General features: G+C 36.3%; 1 long non-coding RNA gene across 1 annotated transcript in view; it reads right to left on the reverse strand.

Annotated features, from left to right (window-relative positions):
* Window positions 1-1479: 1479 nt before the first annotated feature.
* Window positions 1480-13747, reverse strand: part of LOC122225592 — a 34590-nt gene continuing 22322 nt past the window's right edge. The window contains exon 3 of the long non-coding RNA XR_006205253.1: window positions 1480-1673. This is a non-coding gene — a long non-coding RNA (uncharacterized LOC122225592). The remainder of the gene's footprint in view (window positions 1674-13747) is intronic.

Below are 13747 nucleotides of genomic sequence, written 5' to 3' on the forward strand. Positions count from 1 at the left end.
GAGAACTCTGAAGTTTATTGCCCTCTGAGTCTCCCCCATCTTGGAAAGGGGCAACTTCTCTTGCTCTCTCCCCTTTCCTTTATTAACCAACTCCTGTTCTAGTGTCAAGACACTATCATTCTCTTACCTGAGATGATTAGCTTCCCAAAGGAAGCCAGTTCTTACCTCCCATTTTATCAAAACCGAATACATTGATATTTCAAAATGCCCTCAGGAGTCAACTCTAAGTTTATACCCTGGATTGGGGTGCCTGGTGGCTCTGTCGGTTTAGTTTCCAACTCCTGATTTCAGCTCAGGTGATGATCTCATGGTTTGTGAGTTCAGCCATGCATCTGCTTAGGATTCTCTCTCTCTCCCTCTCTCGCGGCCCCTCCCTCTCTCTCTCAAAATAAATAAATAAACATTAAAAAAAAAAGTTTACACCCTGGAGAAATGCCCACACAAAAGAGCTATAGAACTCCCTTAATATATATTAGAAATGATCTCAAGAATATATATGGAAATGAAATTTTAGGGTCCTCAGCTAAGCAGAAAAAAACATAACCTCAGATCAGGTGAAATTTGCCAATAATGAAGCAATTTCTAGAAAACCCTGAATCTGATAGTTTCCTGGGTGGACTAAGACTTCATTCAATATTGATTGACAAATGAAAATAAAATTCAAGAAATGAATAAAAAAACAAAATAAGATGGTAAAACTAATTGAAATATGCACATGTATATAAACATAAAAATTTGCCTTTTGGAAGCAAGCAGTTATTAGAATGGATTATTAAAATTCCATTCATATACTGTTTATAAGAGACAAACTTAAAACACAAGGACACTAAAAAACTGGAAGAAGACAACTTCATTGGTGAGGACCTTCAGAGTCTAGAGGTTTTGACCACATCTGGTGTCCCGCTTTGACCCTTTTACCAGGTGGCCTGAAGAGCTGCCAGCTTTCAGTGGCACTAGGAGCAAGAGAAGACTCTCCGTTAGGCAGCCGGCAATACAAATGATAACTGGGTCCTTATGAAACAGCAAGTACAATGACTCGTGAGTCTCAGACGATCAGGATGCTTCATAATCCATGGAAAGCCCCATAAGGGAATCAGTGTTCCGTTCAGTTCCCAACAAAGCCACCCTCTTTATGGCAAGTTACTGTATTTGTGAGAAGGAGTTTCTAGCTTGCTCCTGGATTCAGGTGTTAACCGGAAGAGTGAATCAGGGGAATGTGGGACTCAAACTGACCATCATACATTAGATCCTACCAGATCTTGTGTTTGTTTAGTCACACAGATGTGCTCCATGCCATTTGATCATTTAGAAGAGTATTTTTCAAACTATTTGGTCTAAGATCCACAGTGAGAAATACTGTCATCATAAATACACTCATACACACATATTTGAAAAAAAAGTTTTCCAACACAAAAATACTTTTACTATATACAGTGCACTGTGATGTTTTTATTCTATTTGATCCTAGTTAATCTTCAAGTTCTGGCTGCAACCCATTACATTTAATTCACAACCCGCTAAAGGTGGGGGCATGCAATTTATCTCTTATGGTATCTCTCAGACCTCATCTTGAAGGCACAAGCAAACCGTACATCCTCAGTGGGTCTACGTGATCCTCACTGCCAGGGTCTCATTCAGTCTGCACCTAGGACTCCCAGGGAGTTCTTTATGACCTGTTGATGAAGAAGAAAAAAACTGAGCTGGGAGTAATAATTCTACTCTGCTATGCCAATAAACAAGCACAGTTGGTGAATTTCTAAAGTGGGTAAGGATTTTGTAGTTCTTTCAACCGTATTCTCTGCCCCAATCACTATTTTAAATGGTGAAGGTTCTATACCTTGATGAAAACTGTCCTCATTTGCTGTCATCTCAAAGTAACTCTGTCCTTCCAAGTTAGAATTATAAACAAGAATAATGTTTTTTTTCAAGTAAGTAACCTAGTTTTAGGTTTGTCACCTTATATTCTTTTTTTAAAGAATTTTTTTGATGTTTATTTATTTTTGAGAGAGACAGAGACACAGTGTGAGTGAGGGAGGGGCAGACAGAGAGGGAGACACAGAATCTGAAGCAGGTTCCAGGCTCTGAGCTGCCAGCACAGAGCTCAGTGTGCGGCTTGAACTCACAAAGTGTGAGATCATGACCTGAGCTGAAGTTGGACACTTAACTGAGCCACACAGGTGCCCCAGCTTATATTCTTTAATAAATACCATTACGTATTTACAATACCATGTTGAATGTAATTTTTGTTTTCTTAAAATAAAATAAAAATTTTATCATTAGAAGTGTTCTCAAAATAACTTTTAAAAAAACTGTCGTGTTGAACCCACAATATGGTCAATTAATCTTCAATAAAGCAAGAAAGAATATCCATCAGAAAAAAGAGTGTCGCTTCAGTGGTGTTGGGAAAACTGGACAACAACACACAGAAGAATGAAACCGGACCACTTTCTTACACCATACACAAAAACAAAATCAAAATGTATGAAAGACCTGTGAGAAAGGAAACCATCAAATCCTAGAGGAGAGCACAGGCAGTAACTTCTTTGACTTCAGCCATAGCAAACTTCCTCCTAGATATGTCTCCTGAGGTAAGGGAAACAAGAGTAAAAATAAACTTGGAGACTTCATCAAAATAAAAAAGCTTCTGCACAGTGAAGGAAACAATCATTAAAACTAACAGGCAAACTTCAGAATGGGAGAATATATTTGCAAATTACCTAATAAAGAGTTAATATCCAAAATATATAAAGCACTTGTAAAACTCAACACTCAAAAGAGAAATAATCCAATTAAAAAAGGGCAGAAGACATGAATAGACATTTTTCCAAAAGAGACATCCAAGACCAACAGACACATAAAGATGCTCAACCTCAGTGATCAATAGGGAAATACAAATCAAAACTACAATGGGATACCACTTCACCTGTCAGAATGGCTAAAATCAATAACACAGGAAACAACAGGTGTTGGCAAGGATGTGGCAAAAGGGGAACCTTATTGCACTGTTGGTAGGAATGCAAACTGGTGCAGTTACTATGGAAAACAGTATGGAGGCTCCTCAGAAATTTAAAAGTAGAATGACCCTAAGAGCCAGCAATTGCACTACTAGGTATTTACCCAAAGAATACAAAAATCCTAGTTCAAAGCGATACATGCATCCCAATGTTTATAGCAGCATTATCTATAATAACCAAATTATGGAAACAGCCTAACTGTCCATCCACTGATGAATGGATAAAGAAAAGGTGGTATGTATGTATGTATGTATGTATGTATGTATATAATGTACGTATGTGTTTGTGTGTTTGTGTGTGTGTGTAATGGTATATTAGCCATAAAAATAATGAAATCTTGTTATTTGCAATGATGTGGATGGAGCTAGATAATATTATACTAAGTGAAATAAATCAGTGAAATACCATATGATTTCACTCCTATGTGGAATTTAAGAAACAAAACACATAAGCAAAGGGAAAAAATAGAGAGGCAAACGAAAAACAGACTCTCAGCTATAAAGAACAAATTGATGGTTACTGGAGGGGAGGTGGGTGGGGGGATGGGCTAAATAGGTGTTGGGGATTAAGGAGTGCACTTGTGGCAAACACTGGGTATTGTATGAAAGTGTGGAATCACTATATTGTACACATGAAACTAATATTACACTGTATGGTAACTGAATTTAAATAGAAACTTAAAAAATAAAAATAAAAAACTGTCATGTCATTGATGAGAAAACTAAAGTCTGTAGAAGTAATCGACTTATTATTGTCACACAGTATTGAATACTAGAGCCGAAACTACAATTCAGGTCTTCTGATATCTCAGCTAGTATTCTTAAATGTTCTTTGTTTGTTTCACTGTGTCTAAAGGGGAAGCTTCTCATTTATAATCCATGTTGAGCACTGAGTGAAAATAACAGCTTCATCAAAATGTTACTAAGGGGTGAGTAAATCAGTCACAAAGTGATTCTAGTGATCTTTATGCCTAGCTCAAGTACCATTCAGATCCAGAAAGAGGGGACTAGCCCCAGAGTGGGCTGTTCTTTCATCATTCCGTACAACCCAGATAATTATATTGTTTTAACACTAATGTTAACGTCTTGCTGAAGAAGCTTGAAATATGTTTTCTTAACACTACAGTGTGGAAAATGAGCAAATACTACCGTGACTCTGATTATTACTTTTGTTTTGTAAAATGTTATTTGGAAGCCAAATGTAGCATCTCTAGTCAAAGACATGCCTCATGAAACTGAAAATACTTTTAAAGGTCCGTAAGAAGGGTCCTCTAATCATGTCCCTCTTATAAATCATTAATTTCAACAAAAACAAGGATAAAGTAAAACTGAAAGGTCATGCCCTCATGTCAGAATAGAACTAGTATTTATGTGTATCCAATAGACTTGGATAATTTAGATACTTCATCTTCTCTGTGTTCCTGCCCACTTCCACTGTTTTTTCCATTTTTTTTCACACAACATATCTGTGTTGGAAAGCAATTCAAACATCTAGATATTACTAATTATTCCAATGTCTGTTATCATGTTATTGAAATATCTTAGCCATGTACTAAATATCCATGAGGTTTACTGGCAAGTTTGTTCTCTCAACCACCTTTCTGCCAGCAATGCTAAAATGGAGAAGAATTTGGCTGTTCATAAAGTTTGGTCTCAGTTATACAATATAGCAGTTACCAACCCTGTTTTTATCACTTGATTCCAACCTCCATTTGCTATTTCTGCTATTTCCTTTTTTTCCTGTTTTTTTATAAACTTGTACTCTAGTACACAATACTAGAGTTCCCCACCATTATTGGAATTATCCACTTAAGTGTTAAATCTGCCTCTGGCAAACCAAGAAATTCAGAAATTCTTTTGTATAAAACAAATTCAATGATGCTCGATAACTCTGTTATATAATTATAAAAACAATTCACATTTGCTAGCATGTTTGAAGCCACAAGACTTGAGATTGGACAACCTGACTTTTATCAGAATCATCAATTTCATAGTTACCATGACAGGTCCTGAGCATTAGGTTAGGAGCTCTGTGAGTACCAGTTCAGTTAATCCTCACCAACGTCATTAAGACAAAAGTGCCATTAGTATTGCATCCTCATTTTTGTGGGTAAGGAACCTGAGGCATAGACAAATGTAGTTTGTTACTCAAGGCACAGTGGTTGGTGAGAGGAAGGAGGCCATGAATCCAGGTTCATCTGCAGCTAGTGATTGGCATGTATAGTTTTAAGTAAATGAAAATTAGCCAGGATGTATGAAAGAAAGTCAGTACAACAATTTTATCCTTTTTAATAACCTTTTTGTTAATGCAAATGTTTCCAAAACAACTCAAAGGTTACTTTTACATTGTATGCTCCAATATGACCAAATATTTGGTGGTTCCCCTTACTTGTGAAAGATGGGCTTTTTCCAAATGAGAAATACTGCCTATTAATTTAAAAAGTTATTTCAAGTAAGATTTAAAGTAGGGAACCCAAACCTAAATAGTGGTGAGCTAGGTACATGAGTGATTCAGAAAGGTTAAGGGCAGCAGTAACTAGGAAATGCGGTCTAATCCAGTGGTTCTCAAAGTGTGATCCCCTCACCCGCAGCATCAGCATCACCTGAGACCTTGTTAGAAATACATTCATTCATCAGCCCCGTCCCAAACCTACTGAATCAGAAACTCTGAGAGTGGGGCCCAGCAATCTGTCAGCACAGACCCTCCAGGTGTTTCTGATGAATGCTTCGGTGAAATATTGGTACTGGTCCCCAACCAGCAGTTTTGACTCCAGGGGTTCCAGGCACTTGTTGCTGGGAGAACCCTGGGAGACCACTTTGTAAAGCTTCCTGAGTTTTCAAAGTATGCCAGAAATACAGAATTTTATGTGAATTTTTAAATGTTAAGTGACATTTTAGTTAAAATGAAAAAGTAAGAAAAATCTATGATGGCTAAATAAAACATTTCTGCAGATCAAAACTTCCCTGGGTTGCCACTCTTTGGCTTTTAGTTTAGAGTATTTATTACAAGACAGAATGTTGTCAGTATACTTAGCCTTTACCCACATTTCTTGTACTAAGAAGTACACAAGAACTATTTGATTCTTCTTGAGAAGGTGAAGAGTCGTTTAAGCAGTTTTTTTTTTCCTTTGAGATTTGTTACCAGAGGACTAGTAATAAATAATACAAATAGCCAAACTTTAAAAATAGCTTTTATATTTTACATAAGTAGTGAATTCACATAACTACATACAGACAAATATTACTGAAGGGTAAAATACGACACTTAAAAGTGTTATTCACCGTCCTACCTTACTTGCAATTTACCTTGTCAGAGATTAGGATTAGTCTATTTTTATAACATTTCATTTTTGACCCATTAACTTTGATGTTTTATTTGAATCCCTACAATGAATGATAAAAAATTCTCCTGTGTGACATTTCTTTCACCTGATGATGTCTATTCAATTATTATTTTATGATAAAACTTTATTAACTTAGGGTGCCTGTGTGGCTCAGTCAGTTAAGTGTCAGAGTCTTTGGTTTTGGCTCAGGTCACAATCTCATGGCTTTGTGGGTTTGAACCCCACATTGGGCTCTGCATGGACAGTGTGGAGACTGCTTGGGATTCTCTCCCCACTTGGGCTGTCTCAGTCTCTCTCAAAAAAAATAAATAAACTTTAAAAAAATAGAAAAACTTAGAGTAGTAATTCAGTTTAGTAATTATAATGATCTTCCTAGCTTTTCCTGTAAATTGATTCTGAATACTGTCAATAAATATCATTATAGTGTCATGATAAGTTCATAGGAGAATTTGTTGCTATGATTAGACTCAGAGAAAAGGAAATAGAATCCCATATCTTTAAACCTGGAACACTTGAAAAAGAATATCATCAAAGTCAGATTTCCTTTTTTTTCCTGTCATCTTAGAGTTTTCTGGGCATATACACACATCAGTCTCCTTGTAACCATATCATTTCCTTTCTTAAAATCCCTTGGTACTGTTTGATTAGTTCATATATATATATATATATATATATATATATATATATACACATACATATATATTTATATATATGTATATATACACACATACACGTATATAATATGTATTTATATATAATTAATGTTATATACTATATATAATTATATATTATACATATTATAATTATTTATTATATAAATATGATATAATATATCTTTATATAATGAGTAAATATATTCATATAAATGTATTCATATTTATATTTATATATATTAAATGTATATATTTAATATATATGTTAAATTTGGTTGGGAATGTGAGAGTAGACTCAATAAATTTTCCATCACAGTCTGGAAGACAAAAGGATTGCTGATGAGAAGTCTGATATTAATTTAATTCTCATTCCTTATTGTTTTTTTTTCTCTGAAATATTTTAGTTCCATCCTCCACCCCTGTCCATCCTTTCAGAATTGTGGATGGAAAACTGACCAAGAACTTTGTGTAAATAGATGATGTATGTCAAAAATCAAGACACCCTTATAGGTATATGGGCAGGGAGGAGGCAGGTTGGCTAATTACCCTTTTAATGTCTGTAAAGGAAGGCTTTATGTGGGCAGAGGTGGGTGTAAACTATTTTATACGTAGGTTTCTTGGTGTATTTTTCTTCCCCTTTTCCTTGTGTCTCTTGTGGCAGCTCTGACATGCCTTAAGTTCTCCTGTGCATCTCTCTCAGATCCAGAGTCTAGGAGTTGTAATACCATTTTATTTAGAAGATGTTCTTGAAGTTTTCACCTAAGTGAAAAGTAATCAGTGCCCACTACACTGCATACAGAAGCAGGTGAAGGGAGTAGGGGACGCAATTCCCCCCAGATGACCTAAAGGCAGTTAATTAATTTCTAAGATCCACTCTACATCTGTTGATTTTGAGATGGGAGCTCCTTCAGGGCTCCCATATAACTGGTTGCTCTTGCCCCAAATGTTTGAACTCCTTTCTTTGTTTTTTTTTCTTTTCTTTTCTTTTCTTTTCTTTTCTTTTCTTTTCTTTTCTTTTCTTTTCTTTTCTTTCTTTTCTTTTCTTTTTCTTTTTCTTTTTCTTTTTTCTTTGTTTTCCTTTTCTTTGTTTTTCTTCTCTTCTCTTTTCTGATATCTTCATCTGGGATATCTCAACAGTTTTGCTTTTTCAGGTTTCTTTATCAGCAGCTCTTTGTTTTCTGCCTTCAGGAATTCCTCATTATTTTTGATCTGCTGATGGAGCCTTTCTTGTACATTATACTCACTTGCAAAATCTGAAGCCAGGTTAATCCAACTCTGTCTGCTATTGGACCAAAATGGACTACTCCTATTTTAAAACAAACTTCTCAGTCGGTTAAGCATCTGAGTCTTGATTTCAGCTGAGGTCATGATTTCATGGTTTGTGAGTTTGAGCCCCACATTGGGCTCTGTGCTGACAGTATGGAGCCTGCTTGGGATTCTCTGTCTCCCTCTCTCTCTCTGCCCCTCCCCTGCTCTTCCTCTTTCTCTCAAAATAAATAAACATTTAAAACAAACTCCTAAGGTCTTTTTTTTAAACTCCTAAGTTCTTATGACATCGGTGACTACAAGCATCTCTGCAGTCTGACTCCCAGATACTTTAGCAACTGTCTCCCTTCATTCTCCTTTTACCTGACTCCCTTCTGTCACACTGACTTTCCTGCCATTTCTCAAAGTTGGCAAGCTTGTTCACATCTCCAATATAGTCTGTACTCTTTCCCCAGATGTTCTTATAGACAAGTCCCTTAATCTGTTGTCTGTCACTTCTTCAAATGGGACCAGCTCAGAACACCCTGTCAAAAATAGTTTTTTAAGAGGTGTTGGTGTGTGTGTGTGTGTGTGTGTGTGTGTGCGTGTGTGTGTGTATGTGTGTGTGTGGTGGAATATTATGCAGCCATAAAAAAGATAAGTTCTTTCCATTTGTAACAACATAAATGGACCTAGATGGTATTATGTGAAGTGAAAGAAGAGAGATTGTGTCAGATTGAGAAAGACAAATATCATATGATTTCAATCATACATAGAACCTAAAAAAAAACAGAATTAGTGAATAAACAAACAAAAGGCAGAATCAGACCTACAAATAGAGAGAATGTAATTATAAAAATAACTGATAAAAATACTGATGGTTGTCAGAGAGGAAGAGGGTGGAGGGATGGACAAAATGGGTGAAAGGAAGTAGGAGAGATGGGCTTCCAGTTATAGGATGAATAAATCACAGGGATAAAAGATACAGCATAGGGAATATAGTCTTTGATATTGTAATAGTGTTGTATGGGGACAGATGGTAAGTCAGCTGTGGTGAGCAGAGCACAGCATATAGAGAGATGTTGAATCACTGTTACACATCTGGCACTATTATAACATTGTGCGCCAAATATTCTCAATTAAAAAAAATTTTTAAGTAGTTTCTCTATTCCCTCAATCCTGTTTTATTTTTCTGATAGCTCTTCTTTTCTGATAGTATGCCATATATATATATATATATATATATATATATATATATATATACATATATGTATATACATATATACATATATGTGTATATGTGTGTGTGTATGTGTGTGTATATATATATATATATATATATATATATATATATATTTGTCTAACTTATTCATCGCTCTGTATCCAGCACATGGAACAATACCTAGCAGGATGAATACCTGGTGAGTGAACAAATGAAACAGTTGTGCCCATTATAAAATCTGACATGTGGAGGGGTGCCTGTGTGGCTCAATCAATTAGGCATCTGATTCTTTTTTTTTTAATTAAAGAAAAGTTTTTTTAACATTTATTTTTATTATTGAGAGACAGAGCATGAGCAGGGGAGGGGCAGAGAGAGAGGGAGACACAGAATCTGAAGCAGGTTCCAGGCTCTGAGCTGTCAGCACAGAGCCCGACGCTGGGCTCAAACTCACAAACTGCAAGATCATGACTTGATCCGAAGTCAGACGTTTAACTGACTGAGCCATCCAGGTGCCCCAGCATCTGATTCTTTAAGCTCATGTCTTGGTCTCAGGGTTGTGAGCTCAAGCCCTGCATTGGGCTCTGCACTGGTGGACACAAGCCTACTTAAACAAAATCTGGGGTGGATACCCCTTTATCTGACATATGATGGTCCAGGTACAGAGGAGTTAGATAATTTGGCTGTGGTTACAAAGCTAGAATTTAAACCCATATTTCCTATTCCAGAGACCTAGCTCTTTTATTATTATTTTCTTAATGTTTATTCATTTATTTTTGAGGGAGAGCATGCACACGAGCAGGGGAGAGGCTGAGAGAGAAGGAGAGAGAGAATTCCAAGCAGGCTCCGTGCAGTCAGCACAGAGCCTTACGTGGGGCTCGAGCCCATGAACCACGAGATCATTACCTGAAATCAAGAGTCAGATTCTTGACTGAGCCACCTTGACACCCCAAGAGCAATAGCTCATAAGCATTGTGCCACAGAACCTCTTGATTTGGGACTCTAATTAGCCAATTTAATGTAGTATGATAAATGCTAAGTTGAGGTGTTCCAAAGGTGAAGGTTTTCCTCTGTCTGCCATTTCCCATTACAGTGAACTCCAGGGGATAGTCTTGGTTCTTTTGATATATGAGATTTTTGGCTCAGGTCATGATCTCATGGTACAGGAGTTCGAGCCCTGCATCGGTCTCTGTGCTGACAGCTCAAAGCCTGGAGCCTGCTTCAGTTTCTGTGTCTCCCTCTCTCTCTGCTCCTCCCCCACTCACGCTCTGTCTCTCCCTCAAAATAAATAAACATTAAAAAACGATCTGGCTCAATTGGTTAAGTGTCTTACTCTTGATTTCAGCTCAGGTCATGATCTCACAGTCATGATTTCATGGTTGTGAGATCAAGCCTTGCATCAGGCTCCACGCTTAACATGGAGCTTAAGGTTCTGTCTCTCTCTCCATCTGCCCCACTCTCCCGCTCATGGTCTCTCTCAAATAAAAAAAATTGTTTTATTCTGACATGTGGACACTAAATATTTGTGCTAGGTCTACTTTTGTCATCTAGCTCATCTAAAAAAAACAACAACAAAAAGTAAAAAAGAAAATTATTGCTGCAGGTAGAGTTCCTTTATTCAAATAAATAGTAGAGCTAATAAACGGTACAGCTAATACAATAAGTTCAGTAATCTTAAAATCTGAAAACATATATTGACAGATGCTGGCGAAATACATTCTGTCATCATTTCTGAAATGCTTCCGTGAGGATGCACAGCTTAATCGTTAAGCACAATGAGGTGAAGAGACCATTGTCCTCCTCCTTCTGTATGCTTTATTTTCTGTTCCATTTATTATTTGTCTAGTGCTTAACACCATAGCATCTGTGTCTCATTAGTAAAAGGCAATCAGGAAAGACTGGAGTTGAAAAATTATGCCCTGAAATACTCATTTGAAAGCAGTCTGCCCAAGAGAAAGATCCTCCAACTGGAATGCCAACTAACATCCCAAGTGACCAAAGACTGTCAATGTCCCTGACTGAGTCTCAGTTTCTCATCTGTAAAATGACAAACGTGAAACTGAGTGACATTCAAGGCCTTCTTCTGCTCTAATTCTCTACATTTAAAGAACTCTAAATATGACTAGTGTTAGACATGATCCTGAAGTATTTTCCTGTACTCATTTTTGTTACATCATAGCAGTCATTGATTGTGAAACTTTGTAATGATAGACAAATACAGCATGATTATAAAACACATATTAGGAAATGGTACAGTTTCCATTCAGCGTTCTCAGCCTCAGGCCCTTACATGTAAGATACAAATGGAAAGGCCTGTAAGGAAGTAGTTGGCAGCATGGTCACTAGAGTCACACTGGCTAGGTGAAAATCTGGGTTCAACCACTCTGGGTAAATGAACTTGGGCAAGTCATTTTACTTATCTGGGCCTCCATTGCCTTATCTGTGAAGCGAGGATACTTTATAGGTTCTCTGAGAATGAAATTACTCTATTTGAGTAAAGTCCTGAGAATATTGCCTGGCATCTATAAAGTATTACTTAAGTATTTTTCTACTGTGATTACCTAGTTCAAAGGGTAAATACAAGAATTAAATAAGAAAACACACATTAAAATAATATAATATCTAGCAGAAAGAAATTCATTAATCCAACAAATATTTACTGAGGACTTCCTTTGTGCCAGTCATGGGTCTAGATACTAGGGACAAACATTTATTAATATTGAATTATGATCCCTGCTCTCCTGGGGTTTGTACTCTAGTGAAGAAGGGCAGGAAATATACAATTAAGTAATTAAGCATAATGTTTAAGGCGGTGAAAATTGGTTAGAATGAAAATAATTTGGAGGAGAGAATGTTCAGATCCTATTATATTTAAGATGGCCAAGGAAGTCTTGTCTGACAAGATCGGTTTTCTTTCCCCAAGTTAACTCGTATGATAAACAGAACTTTACAAATGCATAGTGTCAATGCCATTATCATCATATTTCCTTAAACTGAATTGTTATGAAGTAAGGGTTTGCATTTGGTATGTCATCGCTATTATTCTGATAAAAACTAGAGTAGTGGCAAGTGTGTTTTTGATGGTTCATGGATACATTTGGAAAACAGGCTGTTATTTTTTTGTCATTTCCAATAAAATCATTAACCTAGAGTTCATCCTATGATGAGTATTTTTTAAATATATATCATACGAATTTTCAGTGTACACAATAACTTTAAAATTCATGCTTAATGTCTGCAAAATACATAAATGCCATTGAGCATTGATTTGGAAATTGAGGATTACAGAGATGTCCGAATTCATACCAGCAATAGAGCAGCACTCAACCCTATGTCCTTGATTCTAAATTCAGAATTCTCTCTACTACTCTAAACTACTTGAATAATAATATATTTAATTGGCTAGAATCTGCAGTGTCTTAATTTTTTTGTTCTTAGATACTCAAACTGGCCTTTTCTTCCATTTGTTTTCATTCCTGAGGACCAGATTGCACAAGATAATTTCATTTGCAGCATTAGTGGACTTTCATGGCCTTTGCCCTCAGATGAGAAAAATGTAGAATTCATTATTTTTCATATTCAGTATCTCATTTATAATTCAACAAATTCAACAGGGTTTTGTTTTGTTTTTTGCTACCATAGAGCTTCTCTTCAATGGTAAGCAGTTTACCCAATAGACCTGTTTAACTCCAGTAAGGATATCAGGATAACGTGAAACATGGTAGTTCTAGAACAATATGTTCTCCTGAAGCATGGAAAGCTACTTGTCCTCTGGTACAGACTGAAAGCCATAAAGAAGAGCAAATGTGAGCTGGAGAAATGATGAATATTCATGCTGCACAAAGACACTGATTTCCATAGTGGGGCAACATCTGGAGCAGCTAATGGGGTCAGGCTGCTCTTAGTCACCTGCATGCCAGAGAGAGACCTTCACACTTAGGAAAACCGAGCAAAAGTAAGAGGCAGTAATTTAAAATTGTATTCAAATATTGTGCCTATGGAATTAATGACGTGTTTTTAAATATATATTCGATTCATGAGACTGGCTACATAGGAAGGCATTATTTTAGAAGCATTTAAAAATATAGTCCCATTAAGTCATTTTGTAAAAAGAGTAATAAATGACATTTTTATTGGTTTATCATCTTCTCGGGTTTTTTACAATGTGATTTTCTTGGCTTGGAAAAAAGAAAAAAACCAAAAAGCGCTAGTGACTTACTCTCCTAAACATGGCAAAAATAGAAAAGAAGACATAAATATAATGCACACAATA

The sequence above is a fragment of the Panthera leo genome, chromosome B4, assembly GCF_018350215.1.
Source record: "Panthera leo isolate Ple1 chromosome B4, P.leo_Ple1_pat1.1, whole genome shotgun sequence".
NCBI classification, from domain to species: Eukaryota; Metazoa; Chordata; class Mammalia; order Carnivora; family Felidae; genus Panthera; species Panthera leo.